At 41.4% G+C, this 19,715-nt stretch overlaps 1 protein-coding gene across 2 annotated transcripts in view; it reads right to left on the reverse strand.

The window, feature by feature from the left end:
- The window catches only part of LOC125463672 (zinc transporter ZIP11-like), a 695,024-nt gene that overhangs the window by 372,835 nt on the left and 302,474 nt on the right, over window positions 1-19,715 (reverse strand). The window lies entirely within an intron of this gene.

Raw genomic sequence — 19,715 nt, forward strand, 5'->3', positions numbered from 1 at the left:
GCTGGATGAACAAAGCAGGCCAAGCAGCATCAGAGGAGCAGGAAAGCATGTGTTTTCGGCCTAGACCCTTCTTCACAAAAAGCAGTTCTGAAGAAGGGTCTAGGTCCAATCCTATCTTCTTTTCTCTCCATCTTCGGTCCGCCTCCCCCTCTCTCCCTGTTTATTCCAGAACCCTCTCCCCATCCCCCTCTCTGATGAAGGGTCTAGGCCCGAAACGTCAGCTTTTGTGCTCCTGAGATGCTGCTTGGCCTGCTGTGTTCATCCAGCTCCACATTTTGTTATTACAGAAATAAAGAGATGGTTTCTTTCCAGATTCACAGAAAGAAACAAAACCTAGTGAGTCTGACATTTACTCAGTAGTGTATTCCAATGTAACTCACTCATAAAACCTGTCATCCAGTCTCTCTGTGATCTTCAACTGCATGGGATTTATGCGCCGAGGAGCGTAAGACAACCTCAGCATGCATATGCCCTCTAGCTACCACACATGGGGCATAGTTCAACCAAAATTACAAAGTCAGGCTTCACTACAGGGCAGGCTCCATCCAGCTAAGCTGTGGAAAGGACTACCTCTAGATACAGTGGGATGAAGAAGCTCCTGAGGGCGAACATGTGACATGGGTGTAAATTAATTGGAAATGGAATCTCACATTTGTGAATATATTGTCATTTTACATCATCATCTGTCTGATCAACTGTCACTTTAGCTGCAGCTACAAGAAAGATGGTAGAGAAGCTGCCGTTCCTTAGCACCACACAATGTTAGAGCCCTGCCTGAAGGAGTGAGACTCTCTTCCGAGTGCCCATCACAGCATACCATCTTGTCAAGTTTGAATGTGGGAGCATCAGATGAATTGAAACCACCCAAGTTATTAACATTAACTTTTATTGCAGAAAAGGAAAAGTAAATGAGAACAATTCAATAATGTGTCTTTGCATTTGGGGATAAATAGAGGTCGCTTGCCTTTCTAGCAACAACACATTTACAGGTAATCAATGATAACCTCTCCCAACTCCCAATTCCATCAGAATCTGTTGTCAATAAGGTCCGTCGGTCCTTTTGCAGGTGGCACTGCTTTGCCATATCATGATGAAGGTGTTGTTCCTCCTGTTCAATATCATAGTTTTCCTCCTCAGAAGACAAGTGCCAGTCTCACTGTTCCTCATTGTCTGTCACATTCATTTTTGGACTGCTGCAGTAGGTCAGAGCTCAGCTTGCAAGGGTAATGCAGCGCATTCTGTCTGAGGTGTCCTGCAAGGAGCATCCAGACCCATCCATTCAAGGGAAATCCATCTTGTTGAGACCTACTATCTGGCTCATGATGCCCTGGTGAACTAATGGACTGCATTGTACCTATGCTTGGCATCAATATTTGCAATGATAATGTCATGACCCAGATTGCTTACGCCCATTATTTTTACTCAATGTAGTTGCTCAGTGCATGAGGTACACATGCCAGGTTTTGAAATTACAGATGCTTTAACTCACTTATGCGAAAGTGCAATTGTCCCTTTTGGGCCTCATCACTCACAAGTGGAGACCACACCCACATACAAAGCAAACTTACTTCAACAACTCTGGGTATGCTAGCTTTTCTTATTTGCATCGTATGGCTATTTGGTTCAAGTGTAAACAGATTGTTTGCTGCGTAAGCTATTGTCACAAGCTGTAGGTGTCAAATTGACGTAGCATGGCACCATAGGCCCTCGCCATTTACCAGTAAGACTTCCATCTCAATATTACAATCTTCCGTGGAAAACTGGACGTTCTTTCTTCAATGTCAAGAATCTCACTTTCCAGTTCAAGCAGTATTTTCACAGTTGTCTCAGCACTGCCTGTGGTGTTCAGAAGCTGTGAAAGTTCAGCTCTTTGTCTCTGGAGGTACCAGACAAAGGAGCAGAGAATACCCTTGTATTTAGGTTCATAGAATCACCTCTCAACAGCACAGGAGGCATCCAATTTGGACCAATGTGCCTGCACAATGAATATATTTGAATACACAGAAATATGAGAAGTATGAAAGTCACACTTTTGTTGATCAAACTCTTGGCAGAGTGTTATCCTGATATCAGTTCAGAAATATGATCACTCAAGTCTCATCATGCTGCACTGAAACTAATTGCTCCATTATATTTATAACTGACAGAAACATACAAGAAAGGAACTACTGCTCATCAGAAATGCTAGAACATATTTCACAAATGGTAAATTACTTCAACATGCAGGCCCTGTTACTATTATCAATGAATACAGATTGTGCATTAATACAAACTGCAAGGAAATTAAGGGCTGTTTGGGTTGGTGGTTAAACATTTTCTGAAGGTACAGAATCTCTGGTTTTCTTAAAATAGATATAGTAAAAGATAATACATCTTTAACATACACCTAAACAATCAGGCAGCTGTTCAAAATTACTTTAACACTTCATCTGAAAGATAACGTTTCTCACAAGAGGTGAGTGCTTGACCTGGAGGATCTGCCGAGATTGTGCATTCAGGTCTTAGAGTGGGACCTAAATCCAGATCACTGTCAGCTCTTCAACAGACTGGCACTGAGCTGCAAAGAGCTTTTACATCATTGGTAAAGATTCAGGGTTCCATTGCTCTTCCTCAAGGTTTAAAGTCCAACTTCATTGATTGTCAGCAGAGTCAGGTGTCAATCATTATACACTTACAATGAGCTGAAACTGTGCACCTGAAAGGGACTCCCGCGGTGCAGTGCAGAGCCAGATAGCTCAAGTTTGACCTGTTTTTGAAGTGTTTTATAAGATCTCTGAACTGGGTGAAAGAGACTGCACACCCGTTTGCTGTGCAATGGGCAATCCCACCTGTGGACATTTCATACTCCGTTTCTTATATTTCTTAGAAGATGATTCTAATGGGCACTGAGTTGTCTTCCCATATGACCGTAAATTTGAAAGGGCTCCACCTTCATCAAGGACTTTAGCATTATTTAAAATTAGGCCAAGCACTTTGATGGTCTATCCAAAATTCAAAATTCAAAATTCAGAAATTGTTAATCTTTTCCTGTCTATCCACTGAAACCTTCAATTGCTTGGCAACAGAAAAAATTTAAGATTAATACAGAAGATCCTTCCGTGTAAAAAAAGTTAATAAATATTTCTTGAAGAAATAATTACCATATGGGAATGGCCATTCAATGCACTATATACCCATCTTCCAACTCAACCTGCTCCTCATTTCACTGCAGTTTGTATTACTGCAACAACAGTGTTTAATGATAAGAACAATAGGGCCTGCGTGTTGAAGTCATTTATTTGTGTAGAATGCTGTGACATTTCTGTTCAACAGCAGGAGGTCCTTCCTAATGCACTTACTGAAACTATCCGCTTCCATTGGGCATTTTTCATTATACATTGGACTGCTCCTTGAGAGGTGCATGCAAGGCTTAGCCTGGCAAATGACACCGGGCAAGTTTAGGCCCAAAACATGAACTTTCCTGCTCCTCTGATGCTGCTTGGCCTGCTGCGTTCCTCCAGCTCTACACTCACTACTCCAGCTCTGTTATCTCTGGTTTGAATCAAGTGTTGCTTTCAGTGGGTTAGTTGCTTAACTGGAGCTGAATGTACTGCCAGGGAAAACTCAATGTGCTGTACTTCTGACAAACCAAGATAATCAACAGCTCCCTAAGTACTAACTCCACATTCATTACAAACAACATCTGATCTACAGATTGGCACAGGCAAATGACCGTCAGTCCTCAGTAATGTCACTAATACTTCTCCAGGTCGACTGTGTGTCGATATTATTACTGCTATCTTTATTCAACTTCTTAAAAAACATTATTTTGCCCTCTTCTTTCCTGTCTGCTGCAGGGGCACCGATTACAATTCGAAGCTAATGGAATGGAAAGACAGAATGAGTCCAAATTTGTCTTTAGAACTGCTGGAAAAAACACACAGTGAAAGCAGCAGAAACTGGGTAAAAATCTCAACAACATACTGCCTCTTCACTTGAAGGACAGGATCAAGAAGAGCGAACATTGATTTGTTCATGCGTTTCAGGGCCATCAGCACCACATGCCAAATGTTTCATAATGCCTGTCCAGCCTGTTACAAACATATCTGCCCAGCTCTAGTTCATCTCCTTTGACTAGCTTGAAAATAAAAGTCTAACAAGCGTCAGAATTTGCTACCCTTGAATACAACGACCATCATCAATCATTTATACTTCACCATCACCATCTGTGAAACTAAATTTATTAAAGCGTTTCTGAAAATAAAGCTTAATTCCTCAGACACCAAGAAAGAACAGAGTAAGCTCTGTTTATTTGTATAACACCTTTCATATCCTCAGGATGGCAATTGTGTTTTACAGCCAAAAATTACTTTTGAAGAGCTGTGTTTTATAGACAAGAACAAAGCAATAGATGAAAATAGTCAATAAATCTGTCATGTTGGTGTTGATCCAGAGATGAAAGTTAGCAAGAACACCGGAGGTCTCAGCTCTTTAGATACAGCCATGGAATATTTAACCTGAACAAGTAATTTGGGGCCTCGATTTGTTTCTCATATATAAGGTGGCACCTTTAACATGCTTCAGCTGCTTAGAAATGCTCCTGGTTTATGCAATGAAATCTTCTACTTGCAACAAGCCACTAGTCTTAAAAAGGATATTCAGAACTCACCTATAAACATAACTCCCATTGAAACAACTGCATTCACATAATAAAATGACCCAAAGCACTTCACAGAAGTAAAGTCACACAGCCAGTTATCTAACGCTTTGACAGCTTGGAAAAGTATGAGATTTGAAGGACTTTAGAAGAAGGGAAGAGGGTCAACAAAGTGAAGGGATACAGGGAAATTATTTCAGATTATGCATTTTAAAATTGTTGCAGACCCCAGCAGGAGTAACATTCATAAAGCCCTGAAGAAGTTTCTGTAAGCATAGGGCAAAATTATTGTCATATGGTACCAAGGAAGAGTACAGGATTAGGAATAAGCAAGACCACAGATTTGAATTTGGCAAGAAATTTAACAGAAATCGGCAAGCACAAGAAAGATAAGAGAGCAATAGGTGTTCAGCAATATAACGCAGGCAGTGAAATACTGGACAAACTTCACATTGGCATTTATTGCCTTGACTGTTTGAAGACACAAAATGAGCTTTTTGACAACACTGAAGGTGACTTAGAATATAAGCTTCCATACAAAGAAAGGAACAAGCTGTCTTAGTGTAAGGTTGGACGTGGGGAATGAAGCCTCTCTCAGCGTCATGAAGGATGCAGGAGAGAGCTGTAAAAAAAGGAATTCTTTCTGGCAGAAGCTGAAAAGGATGAGTTAATCTTATCACTGTTAAGTTGAAGAAACTTCTTGCTCATCCACAACTGGGATGTGGGCATGCAGTTGGCTAATGCAATGGAGGTCAAGGATGGTGTGAGAGATCTAGATCTTTGAACGAACACTGCACATCACTTTGAACCTGAGTCTGTGCCAACAGATGAGACTGCCAACAGGCGGAGAAGTAAACAAGGATGGGCAATGGCAAAACCCGGCAGTTGACTTGGTGGAAAAAAGAAACGAGTGCATAAGGAAAGACAGTGGAAGAAGATGGAATGATCAACCATGTTTAATGCTGTGGAAAATAAAAGACGACACAGGATATCACAGTTGTAGATGGAAAAGTATCTGTAATGTTGGAGCAGTTGTAGGGTTATTAGCAGGACAGAATCCAGATGGAGCACGTGGAAAAACAAAGAGAAGGGAGAAATCAGAACTCAGCTTGGAGGTGGCAACACCTTGAAAGGTTTTCAGAAAACAAACAGAAGTTGGAGATCTGATTGTTGTTACGGGGAGGGAGTCAAGAATTTTTCTTGTGACAAGAAAAGCACTGATAGTTTTGAAAAGTACTGGATTGCAGAAGAGAAAAAGGTGAGATCAAAGATTCACTGTGAAGATGAACTTACAAAGAGTAGGGTCAGACTGAAAATTATTAGTCTAAAGAGCCCCTCATGCCATTGCTACTGTCGACTTTCTGAATGAACACTGCTGTGCATATAGCATCATAGCATTTTACAGCACAGGAGGAGTCTATTTGGCCCATCATGTCTGTATCAGCTCCTGAAAGAGCCAACTAGCTATGCCCATTCTGCAGCATGATCTCCATGGCCTTCTAAATTAATCACTTCCAAGTATGTAGTTCACGGTTATGTCATACAGTCACAGCAGGGAAACAGACACATTGGCCCAACTCATCTGCACTGACCAGATATCCTAAACTGAGCTGGCCCCATTTTCCAGCATTTGGTTCATATCACTCTAAACTCCTCCTATTCAAATACCCATCTAGATGTCTTTTAAATGTTGTAACTGTACCAGCCTCCACCACTTCTTCTGGCAGCTCATTCCATACATGCACCACCCTCTATGCAAAATAGTTGCCCCTCAGTATCCTTTTAATCTTTCCCCTCTTAAATCTATGCCCTCTAGTTTTGGATTGGCCTACTCCGGGGAAAAGAAGGACTTGACTATTTAAGCTATCCATGCCTCTCATGATTTTATAAACTTTTGTATCATCAACCCCTCAGCCTACCATGCTCCAGCGAATAAAACCCCATCCTATTCAGCATTTCCATATAACTCAAACCCTCCAATCCTGAAAACATCCTTTTAAAGATAGTGGGAACTGCCGAAGCTGGAGAATCTGAGAAAGCAAGGTGTACAGCTGGATGAACACAGCAGGCCAAGCAGCATCGCAGGAGCAGGAAGGCTGACGTTTGGGGTCTGGACCCTTCTTCAGAAAAAGGCCCAAACCCGAAACATCAGCTTTCCTGCTCCTCTGATGCTGCTTGGCCTGCTGTGCTCATCCAGCTCTACACCTTGTTATCGAACATCCTTTTAAATCTTTTCTGAACTCTTTCAAGTTTAACAACATCATTCCAATAGCAGGGTGACCGGAGCTGAAAGCAGTACTCTAGAAATGGCCTCACCAATATCCTCTACTGTCACAACATGTCATCTCCAACACTCAATGCACTGACCAATGAAGGCAAGCGTGCCAAATGCCTTCTTCACTACCCTGTCTGCCTGCAACTCCACTTTCAAGGAACCGTGCATCTGCACGCCCAAGGTCTCTTTGTTTGGCAACAGTCCCCAGAACCCCACCATTAACTGTGTAAGACCTGCCCTGGTTTGCCTCACGAAAATGCGACATTACACATTTGTCTCAATTAAACTTCATCTGCCATTCCTTTGCACTTTGGCCCATGTGATTGATGACATAAACTTTGATTCTTAAAACTAAAAAATGAACAGTAGGCAACGGGATAAACACAAACGAAAAACACTACGGTGAAGCATACTGAAAAGTTTGGATCATGGTGGTTTAAGAGGTTACCCAAATTTGTTTAATGGAATTAGAACAGAAAAGAGTAGTCATATTGGGAGTCAGAATTTAATCAGTATAAAAGCATTTAGTAGATTTTGAAAAGCTGTAAAAGCTGTTGACTTCATCATGTCAAAGAAATTGAGGAAAACTATACATTAAAGGTCAGGGTCAAGTTAGCATGGAGTGTGTAACACTGCTGTGATGTTTAGTAGATTTCAGATGGAGTCTTTGGTTTCTGTTTTTGTGTGTTTGCTGAGCAAAGTTTAGTTTGAAGTGACGCGATTGGTTAAGATTGACATTTAAATACAAGCAAACAGTCTATGAATGGACAAATGCCATGAACACGTTCCCTATCAAGATTGAAAATGTCGTCAATTCTATCAGAACGTAGCTAAGAATTTAAGTTGGTCAAACAGAGCAGCTTGAGCCAACAGCCCGAGGGTGACAAGGGAATGCGAGAGAGACGTTGTTTGGCCCACAGTGATAACAAATGACTCAGAGATAAGAACAACATGAAAGGAACACCTGCAGAGCATGTATAACCCTGTTTATTGACAAGGTTTGATTATGTCATTGTTTGAAAACAAACTGTCATTAATAAAAACAAGCAAATACATTGGAACTCCTTCAACTAATCGCCTGAGAAAAGATGTGTTTCATTCAAGTACTTTAACCTCTGAGGGAAACAAACATTTGTATTACACAACCACTTGGATGTGTCAATCTAACTGTTTACTTAACAGGTTCCCCTCTTAAAAAATATTAGGTGATAAGCATGCAATATAAAACCTAAAATGGTAACCCCTCACCCGAGGGTCATCATAGAATGCCTACAGTGTGGAAACAGGCCCTTCAGCCCAATAAGTCCACACTGACCCTCAGAGCATCCCACCCAGACCCATCTCCTAATAACACACCTAATCTACACATCCCTAACACTACGGACAATTTAGCATGGCCAATCATCTAGCCTGCTCATCTTTGGACTGTGGGAGGAAACCGAAGCACCCGGAGGAAACCCACACAGACACGGGGATAACGCGCAAACTCCACACAGACAGTCGCCTGAGGCTGGAATCGAACCCGGGTCCCTGGCGCTGAGGCAGTAGCACTGACTACTGGGGCACTGAGATGCTGTCATGTCAACAAACATGGCGAAATAGTCATAACTGATTATTTAAAAAGCTTAGGAGGATTGAATCACTTGAAAGCTTTGACAATTCCACTGCGTTTATGCACCTCTTAGACTAATTCACGTAAACCTTGAGCAACACAAAAGGATATCACACAGATCGCTTAAAAGGCACCCCACACATTCCTCCAACTTCCCAAATATGCCTCAGAACCTTATCCAAAGGGGTATCTTACCTGCATTCCCATGAAAATGCACAAACAATAGAATCACTCTAATCTAGTCGTTGTCCTAACTGTGGGATGCCAAAATCCAATTTGACCAGAGGCAGCTGATCACTGAAATGCACAACTGCATCTGTGAACCGCACATTGTACATATTCTGGTCCTTGCCCACATATGGAAAAATCTCAAATCTAACAGTTCCATCATAGGATAGCAAGGCCTCAAAGAAAAGCAAATTAAGCACCAGGCACTAAATCAGGATGACAGGATTGAGAAACAGGGGTATTAGGCCTGTATGAATTCTTGGTTAGGCCACAGTTAGAGTGTTGCATGAAGTTCCAATCAACATATTACAAAACTAACAGAGGCACAGGACAGAGTGCAGAGACGAACAACAGGAATTATGTGTGAAATGCGCGAGTATGCATGTTTGGAGAGGCTGGACAGACTAAATTTGTTTTCTCCTGAAATTAAAACAAGCTGAAGAATGATAAAACAAAGGTATTTATAATTAGGAAAAGTTTTGATAGAATGGGTGTGGAATGCTTTGTTTGTGAGTAAGGGCATAATGAAAGCCCATCAAAATGAGATTGTCACCGAGAAACCAGATTTGGAAGAAACATTTTTACGCAAAGAGCGATGAGAATCTGGAACTCATCATCACAAGGAGGAGTCAAGGTGAATACAGATGCATTGCAGGGGAAGTTAGACAATTAGGTAAGGCAGAAAGGAAGACACACTGGTGATGAAAGATTTTGATGAAGAAACATGGGAGGACATTCAAGTGAATAAAAGATGTCAGAGTGGACTGACTGGGCTGTTACATATTATCCTCTTAGGACTCATCTAAGTCCAAATTGATCAACCCCTGATTCATACACTGTGCCGTCATGTCGAGCTTCCTCAACTGGCAGAAATAACCTTATGGGGTCTACCCTGTCAAGCCGCTTCTCAATCTTACATAGTTCAACAAATTAGAGATAGCAAAGTAGCTATAATGTGACAGGAGTTTCTAGTCTGTGAATAGGCCACGCATATAGATTATAAGTAACACCAAGTCATTTTGGTATATGAACATCATTGTACATATCGATCGAAGCCTCTTGAGTGCCATTGAAACCAGCTTCAATCAGAAAATCTTCCAGCTGGAAGATTTCCATAGAAGTAAACTAAAAATAAAAGATAACTGTGTAAGGTAATTCTGTTCCATACACGAGCCAACTGCTCTACCTTTGTAGGTTTTCCACTTCCTCTAGTAGGCATTCTCTGTTCCTGTCAGACAGCAGCTCCCAATTGCCAGCTCATATTCTTTCAGCTAATGTAGCCAAACCAAACACTTCAATCTCCTAGTGCTTCATTCCCAGAGTCAGATCAAAGCTATTTCAGAACCAGTTAAAAGAAACTCGTTCAGCCTGTGCTAGGACTCAAAAGTTCCCTTTGGCTCATAACCTGAGTGAGGATTGAAATAACCTGGCTGGTGTGCACAAACACGACTAGGATTAGAAGTGCCAACATGTTAGGATTCATAATGTTACACAACCGGAACTCAGTCAACCTGTTCATCTAGATTGCTCAACAGATCTTACCTACTGGCTGGACCACAGTCCGCAAGAAAAAGAATTCAATTGCATTTATTTGGTCCTTCAGAGCCACAGGCAATGAGAGAGTGGGATAATTATTTTTTAAACTGATAGCACCGATAACTTACAACAAAATGAAAACAAAGATTACCGAGGGCAAAAATCGGTGATAGCTAAATGCAAACTTGCTCTCCAGGTTCACCTGTTACCAAATGTCAAATTGAGTCTTTAGAAATGGATTAATGAGGGAACTACTGACTGATAAGCAACATGAAAGTAGTGGAAAAAACAGGTATTTACATGACCACAAAAGTGCATATTTTCTCATTTTATGATCTGAAAGGAAGTGTTGGATTTTAGTTTAACTGTTGTGATTCATTCAGTCTTTGTCCTCAATCCTCCCAACTGCATATCTTCTGTGCTTCTACCATCAATCAAACTCTGTACTCGAGTGTCCAGGCGAAACCAGTAAGACAGAAACAATGCATGTGCAAATACTGGATGAGCACAGCAGGCTAATTACAGGGAAATATGGAAAGTGAACAAAATTACACTGAATGAATATGACAAGCTTAACAAACCAGAAATAAAGCAAGGAAGCTATCACATCAGGGTTTCAGCCCAAATAGTTTGTGGTCAGCTGCCAAAATATCAGTGACTGTTACTTGCAGCATATTAATCCTGTTCAATTTGGAAATGAATGAAACAGTCCCTTTGGGCAACATGTCAAATTTAAAAGATAAAGTATTCTTTTAGATTCAGAACTATTAGGCATCTGCATCAATACAACACTACTGAAGAAGCCCTGCTTCAGATTCTGGTCTTCATTGGAAACCTGTCTTACTTGTCCAAGGGATATGGGCGGTCTGGCTAGGTCAGCTTTTATTGCCCGTCCACAGAATGAATGTAATGCTACCACAAGTTCAATTACGGATCTTGCAATATCTAAAACAGGTTATGCACAGTGCAGTAAGAAAGAACAAGTGCACTGCCCACATATGTGCCAACACTGTGCTCCTCAAATTTCTCCAATTAAGCGCACTCATTTTGAATTGAGACAGTGGAGCGATGGCAATAGAGTCACTGGAGGGAGAACCTGCAGTTGAGAAGAGCAGCAGCTTGAAAGAAGCTGTCACTCATGTTCACTTCACGCCCTTAAGAACCGCAAGTATGGAGTCTGCCAAATCCATGTCAGCGTAACTGAGGTGGGGCCATAAACTACTCAGCAAGGATGGTGCATCGGCAGATGTGTGGAGATTGAAAAATGGGTATGGATAGCAAATCTAAAGATGGATGGGAAATTTCAAGGGCCAAAGCAATCTGAGTTTTTTCTTGAATTCATGAAGGAACTCCTACTTATACTGCCAAGCCATGGGCAAGGGGAGAGAGAGCTATGGCAACAAACATATGAGCTCCCATTGCAAGCCTGGCCAATCTTTCAGCAACTATCATTGCATGTTACTCCTTAGATATTGGTCAAGGGTAATGAAGGAAGAAACAACAGTACTACTTGAAAAGCAAATGAAGGTTTGGCAGCTGAATAGCACTATGCAGTTGCTCAAACAAAAATAAAGCATCACTAGAGATCAAAACTAAAACAAAAAGTGCTGCAGAGAAACTCAGCAGATTTGGAAGCATTTGTAGAAAAGAAACAGAGTTGACATTTTGAGACCACCAAGGCTCTTCAGAACACAAGAACGTTAAAATGGGATTCAGGAGAAGAGTCGTACTGGTTTGAGATGTTAATGTCATTGCTCTTGCCGCAGATGCTGCCAATTCTGCTAAGTTTCTCCAGCAGAGATAGTAGGACCTGCTGATGCTGGGGAATCTGACATAACAAGATGTAGAGCTGGATGAACACAGGAGGTCAAGCAGCATCAGAGGAGCAGGAAAGCTGACATTTCAGGCCTAGACCCTTCTTCAGAAAAAGGGTCTTTCTGGAGAAGGGTCTGGGCCCAAAATGCCAGCCTTCCTGCTCCTCTGATGCTGCTTGGCCTCCTGTATTCATCCAACTCTACACCTTGTTATCTAAGTTTCTCCAGCATTTGCTTTTATTCAATTATTATTGTGCAATTAACCAAGGCATCTGCCAGTGTTTAAATAAATTGTTCCCCAATTTCTTTCATTTCTTCTGAGACTATCCAGAGGGATGTGGTAATAAGGGAAATGAATAGAATGAGATGCCAATTATTCCAAACTCCACTAGCCTCCCTGCTGGAGTATCCCGAATAGTCTTTCTTCTCTTCATGCAACCACCAGACTTGGAGAGAGAGATAATGGGAACAGCAGATGCTGGAGAATCCAAGATAACAAAGTGTGAAGCTGGATGAACACAGCAGGCCAAGCAGCATCTCAGGAGCACAAAAGCTGACGTTTCGGGCCTAGACCCTTCTCTCTGATGAGACGGTTATGAGAAGTGGGTTATGTATAACTTGAGAAAAAGAACCCAACAATTATCACATGCACGTCACTCACTCCCCAACCTCTGCAGCAAATTTGAGCATCAGTTTGCTTGAATTTTCCATAGATGTCCTCACTGAAGTGGGCACTGGATTGAAGCAAGTCTCCACTCAAATCTGAGAAACCTTTATTGACAGCTGTCAGCATTGTGAATAGACAGTCATGTTCCTTCACTGTTGACTACAAAATCTTTGTGACAACACTTTGATCCAAAATAACTTTCTGGAAACCATTGGAAAAACAGGGTTACTATGCCTGGACCAGTTACATTTGCCATTTAATTACTTTTTAAGTATAATAACATTGTTCATGATATTCCTGTCTTTGAGCTTTCTTTATGCTATTTGTGTCAGATAACAAGGATCACACAACTCTCACGAAAAAAAGCTGTTTCCCTCTCAATACAAAGAGCTCATACTTTCATCACTCCAGGCACTGCAACGTTCCAATTTACAGCTTCTCAAATTCTAAACAGATAAAAACAGCCTGACCTTACCACACTAACCCTGGATTCCATCTAAGTGGATACTATGCATTGAAGTGCCAAGTATCAAGAATTCATACTGAGTTCCATCAGTATCAAGGAGGGACGTGCAGGGCATTCTGTGTACGAAGACCAGTCTGATAAAATAAATACACAATCTGCACCAATTTAGAGTGTTCTCAATGCAAACAAAACATTCCATGGAGCTCCACAGAGATTTAATTAGATAATTAAGATAGTAAGCCAAAGCAGGAGATAATGGAAAAACACTCAATGTTCAGTTCAGGTGTCAGTAACCTAGAGAGTAAGTGCCTTTCTTTTTAATTTAGTTAAAAACTGTCTTTCTCAAGAGCCTCAGTGCAGCTACTCAAATGCCAATAATAATGAGAACGAGAGACAAGCACATTCGCACAACATTTTACGAGTTTATTTTCAGCAAAAGTTGTTAATGGCATGATACCTTCAAGCAAGCACTATGTTAATGTTTACAGAACAAAACAAGCTATCTAATACTTGTCAATGTAGGCTTGATCAATTAAGTTCATAGCTGCTCCAGTTCTTAATGACCTGCACACAGCTCCAGAGCCACGGGTTACAGATGTCGAGATTTGTCAAAGATGGTTTAAGGAGGGTTTTGATGGAGGAGATGGAAGGAGAAAGATAGATAAGGTAGCACGGTGGCTCAGTGGTTAGCACTGCTGCCTCACCGCACCAGGAATCTGGGTTCAATTCCACCCTCAGGCAACTCTGTGTCAAGTTTGCACATTCTCCCCACGTCTATGTGGGTTCCTTCCCACAGTCCAAAGATGTGCAGTTTAGGTGGATTGACTGCTAAATTGCCCATAGCATGCAGGGATGTGCAGGCAAAGTGGGTTAGCCATTGGAAATGCAGGCTTATAGGGACAGGGTAGGGATGTGGGTCTGGGTGGGATGCTCTTTAGAGGTTTGGTGTGGACTCAATGGGCTGAATAGCATGCCTCCACATGGTAGCGATTATATGAAGTCTGTGGTAAAATAACAAAGAACTGCGGATGATGGAAATCTGAAACAAAAACAGAAATTGCTGGAGAAACTTAGCAGGTCAGGAAGCATCTATGGAGTGAACCTGCTGAGATGTCTTGGGGGGGGGGGGTCAGGTTCAGAACGTGTGGCCTCGGCTCAATGAGCTGAATGAAGGGGGAACAGACAAGATTATGGATAGAGGAACTGAGAGTGAGGCTAGGATTATGGGGGCGAAGGGGGTTACACACATCGGGAGCAGAAAGGCGAGGCAAAATCTCAAGTGGAAAACATTCTTCTGAATACACGATTCTTGCTGGGCCATAGTACCTGGGTTGCTGGTATTAGTTTCCATTCATTGCACACTATTTAATGGAGGCTTGGGGGGCAGTGGTGTGGGAAAATGAAAATGAAGAATAGTGTTCGCGATCTGAGGTTGTTGAACTCAAGATTGTGTACTTCTCTCACTCACACCTGGTCTACCTCCAACTCTTCCTTTCCTTGACTTCTCTATTTGCATTTCTAGGGATAGGCTGTCAAGTAGTCACCATTCCAGATCCACATGTTCCTACAGCTACCTTGGCTGTGCATCCTCACAGCATTGTAAGGACTCCAATACAGTGTGCCAGTCTCTCCATCACATTTATTCTGATTATGCTATCATCTCTGTGGCTGCTTCCAAGCAGTCTTACTTTATCTCCAACCCTATCATGGTTGATAGAGGACTTATCCATGTCTGACCCATTTTTCACAGTACTGGCACTTGCTATTCCACTCCCTCACAGAACACTACAGGATTCCCATTGTGTTCACTTTCCAGCCTACCAGCTTTTGAATTCAAAGAATCACCCTCTCCTCCATCTGCTATCTCCAAACGTATGCCAGGTGACTGCTTCATGAAATATCTCCACTCTATCTGCGAGAATGAGGCCGATCTTCCAGTTGTTTGTCATTTCAAAACACAATCTTGCTCTCATGGTAACCTTTCTGTCCTAGCCCTACTGCAATATTCCAGCAAAACCCATCACCTGAGAAAAATTGGAAACAAAAATAAAGTTGCTGGAAAAGCTCAGCAAGTCTGGCAGCATCTACGAAGGAAAAAACAAAGTTAACATTTCAGATCCGGTGACCCTTCGTCAGAACTGATGGTAGCTGGGAAAACGTCAGCTTATATGCAGAAAATAGGGAGGTGGGTGGGATAGGAAGTAAACGATAGGATAGAGCCTTAAGAGAGAGAAAGACAGTTGGACAGACAAAGAAGTTGCTAACCATCAGGCTGGGAGGATGAATAGTTGTTGATGGGGAATGTTAGTGACTAACAACAGGGATGTGTGATGGCAGGCTATGCAGGTACAAGGCCTGGTGTGTGGGTTGGGGGGCTGGGACATGGGAGAGTTTAGGCTCTAAAATTATTGAACTCAATATTAAGTCCAGAGGGCTGTTGGGTCCCCAAGTGGAAAATGAGTTGTTGTTCCTCCAGCTTGCGTTGGGCTTCGCTGGAACGCTGCAGCAAACCAGACACAGATGTTGGCCAGGGAGCAGGGTGGTGTGTTAAACTGGCTTTTTTAAAAATCCTGGTTTACCACATCTGCAGTTCTTTCGGTTTTTACCTGAGAAAAATTGCTGTTCAAGTGAAGTACAGGGAATCTAGAATTCCACACAAAGTGAAAATGCTGTATTTGGACTAAGGAAGAAAGGCAAGATAAAAGGATACTTTATGGACTATATTTACTAGGCTTTTGGGTAAGCATCAATACCAATTTGCACATTAGTGGACTGAACCATTCCAGAATACAAGCAAACTCTCCTGTAAATCACAGGTGACAAAATAGTCAGTCTTGATGGAACAGAAGATCAGTCCTTAAACTGCAGGTCTTTCCCACCAACCTTATTGTTCCTCTTGCCACTACACTAACCTTTTTTTCACCCAGAAATAAGGATGTATTGGAGAGTTAACCAAACACACCACTCAGTTCAAGGGCAACTTGGGATGGGTGACTAATGCTGGTCCAGCCAGTGTCACTCACATCCATAAGACCAGAAGAAACAGGAACAAGCCTAGACGGTCCAGCCCATCGAGCCCGCATCACTCAGTAGGATTGTGGCTCAATGATATTACTCACATCTATTTTCCTGCCTTTTCCCCATAACCCTTGCCTCCGCAAATGATCAAGAATCTCTCTCAGCCTTAAAATACACAAGGACTCTATCCCCACAGGTCTGTACAGCAAGAAGTTCCAAAGACTGTCAACCCCACAAGCGAATGAAAAGAACCTACTGTGCCTGGAACCTGGTCCCCTGGCTCCCCAGTTCTGTGCTCGGCAAGATGTGGGGCAAGATCTGGGGGAGCAGCACATCTCTTATTTCAGTCACACAGCTTGGCATCAAGCATTCCCAGGTCAAGCACAACATATCCAGATGCACTAAAGATCCCTGAATCTGAACCCAACTTCAGGCAAGTATTCCCAACTCTATCGGCATGTCAGTTCCACTCCTTTTAAATGAAAAACATCAAGATGGCTTGAATATCTGTTCATCCGTTTCAATTTCCTGTTGGGACAACTGTGTGACTTAGAAGCAGTTCTGTGATGTGTGTTCAATAGAGATACCCAAACTGATTGCACACATTAGAGATCCTGGAATGGGCTGGAACCTTGGTCTTATAGAATTGCAGGGCCAGTATCTAACCTACACTGTCCCCAAGCCTGCCTTCCCACCCCAAAATAAATTCCTGAGAAATGACATCATTTGAATTGTGGAAAATACATTATTTAAAATTCATTCATAGGATGATGGTACTGCTGATCATGCCAGCATTTACTGTCCATCCCTCATTGCCTGGAGGGCAAATAAGTGTCAACCACATTGATGTGTGTCTAGAATCACATCGGCCAGACCAGAAAAGGATGGCAGGTTCTTTCTCTAAAGGACATTTAATGAGCCAGATGGGTTTTTCCAACAATTGGCAACAGTTTCGTGGTCATCCTTAAGACTCTTACTTTCCAGATTTTGTTTTCATTAAATTCAAATTCCACGGCAGGATTCGAATCTGGGTGCCCAGATCATAACTTGGGTCTCTAAATTAATAGCCTAGTAATAAAACCACTGGGCAATCACATCCCCAAATAAAGTGACAGACATTCTGGAGTTTTGCTTCATCACCTTTTTAATAGATCGGAGAATATTTACCCAGAACCTTCCTGCAAGCGCTTAGATGGATCCATGATAAATTAGCTTGCATACTACATGCAAAAGTTAAAAAATCTCTCTTCGTTCTACAATTTACACTTTGAATGTGTACTGTTTCCAAAGGGTGCTAAAACAGTGCCAAAGAAAAGTTGAAGCACAGTCAAGATATTAACCCTGCTTCTTGCTCCACAGATGTTGCCAAACCTGCTGAGTTTCCACAGCTTGTTATTTTTACTGCTGAAATCTTTGTCACTGTGACACCACAGATTGCTGTTGTGCTATATATTAAAAATGAACACCATGCTGGCATATAAATAAAGTGCCCCTGAATGTTGGCTACACCCAACATAAAGGTGTTTCTCTTTTGTATAAAAGGCAAATCCCCCCTGTGAGAACAAATCATTGAATCTGACAGCAGTGCAGCAGGAGATCCCCTGGCCCATCTCGTACCTCTGTTGGCTTTTTCAAAGAACTACGTAATGTGACCGGCTCTCTTGTTAACTGTACAAACGTTCTTGCAAGCATATAAATGTAATTTTCTTTTGAAAGTTACTGATGAATCTGCTTCACCATTTCTTAACATATTCCCCATTCTTGCAATTATGTTGATCTGGAACCAGTCAAACTAGCTCATTTTGGGTGGGATAGCAGATTTATTGTGGTTCTGCATCAATGTTCAGTTAGTATCTCAAAACCAATTAATTTTGAGAAGGAAAGTTCAAGCAGCCTGCAGTTCCACTGTGTTTAAATTGACAGCTTTCTGCAATCATTCAGAATGACATTTCTACAGTACCTTCAACAGGTTTCTCCACTCAAATTAAAACAACCATCCAGATTTTCAACAACATGAAAAGGACAATTCTTTACCCAAATTTTAAACAATTGAAATGATTTCAGGAAAGTTCTATCAATTGTGTTGCTATTCCTTCTAAAATAACAAATGTCTCAATTTACACTGAAAGTGTCCTGCTTCATTGTTGCCAGTAGCAACAGACAAATGTGTGGGTTTGATCGGTTTCAGGAATTTTTTGAAACAATTTGTCATTCATTTTGACATGTAATTGCTTACAGCTATTCTTATTATTCTCAATGAATATATTAATTTCATAATTACAGCTGGTAGGTGACATAAAAGAGATAAGGTGTTCAATATTTTTCTTCAAACCACATATTTTAAAAATTATACATCATTCTGTTCAGGTTTTTGCAATTTTGATTAACCTTTTAAATACTAAAGTCACTTTTCTGCCATGATGGCAACATGTGCATTTACTATCTAAAGATGCAACGATGTTCCGTGCAGCATTCAGTTCAGTGTCAGCTCTATTTAAACATATTTACATACATGTAAACACACTTTATAATGTCCATATAACTTGCTTTTTCTCTTCATATGGTCATTGCTCTTTTAGGGGTACAGTTCCACAGGAGCTGAGAACATTTTGAAACTGAGTGTAATAGCAAAAATTGTAGAATCCCTAGGAAGTTCTCTTAGGAAAAAAAAATCAATTCCTGATCCTCCTAACTGAAAGCAAGCTAATATTCTTCAATAACATGGTGTGAAGCTAGATGAACACAGCAGGTCAAGCAGCATCAGAGGAGCAGGAGAGTTGGCGTTTCAGGTCAAGACCCTTCTTCAGAAATCCTACTATCGTTGTAATATTCTTCAATATTTACTCTATCCAAGCACATTTCTATTATTATCCCTGTACTCTTTCTCCAAAATCCTGGTTTTAAAAGATGGCTCTAGAAGCACTGACAAGTTAAACATTCACCCTCCTCATACTTCAGACCAAATCTACATGCTATTAGTTCAAATTTCAAACTCTAAAATAAATGCGACTAAAATAAATATAAACCACACAAATACATCGCAGCAGCCTTTAATGGAATAGTAGAAAATAAGTGTAAGCATCCTAGGTCAAAACAGAAAGAAGTACACTGGTGTTTTACTGAATATCAGAATACCTCATCGACAGAGTCAGGGGTCTTGATTACCTCTTCCATCCCCAATGAAGTTAGCATTTTCTGTCTCTTCAGCCGAATGTCTGAGTGCAAGATTCTACTGTCAACTTTCCAAATAAGCTAGAAATGCATCCAAGCTGGAAAGGGCAATGTTGGTTAAGGTTTGCCCTGATACTAATCACACTGACTAGTTTCCAGATCACAATCTGTATCTGGGACCAGTCTGGCCAACGATTTCCCTGCAGGACTCCTCTATAATGCTAAAATATGTCCAAAATGTCTGGAACCTAACCAGCCTGTGATTAAAAACACGCAGTAAGAATTTTCAAAT

This window comes from Stegostoma tigrinum, chromosome 22, assembly GCF_030684315.1.
Source record: "Stegostoma tigrinum isolate sSteTig4 chromosome 22, sSteTig4.hap1, whole genome shotgun sequence".
Classification (NCBI taxonomy): Eukaryota; Metazoa; Chordata; class Chondrichthyes; order Orectolobiformes; family Stegostomatidae; genus Stegostoma; species Stegostoma tigrinum.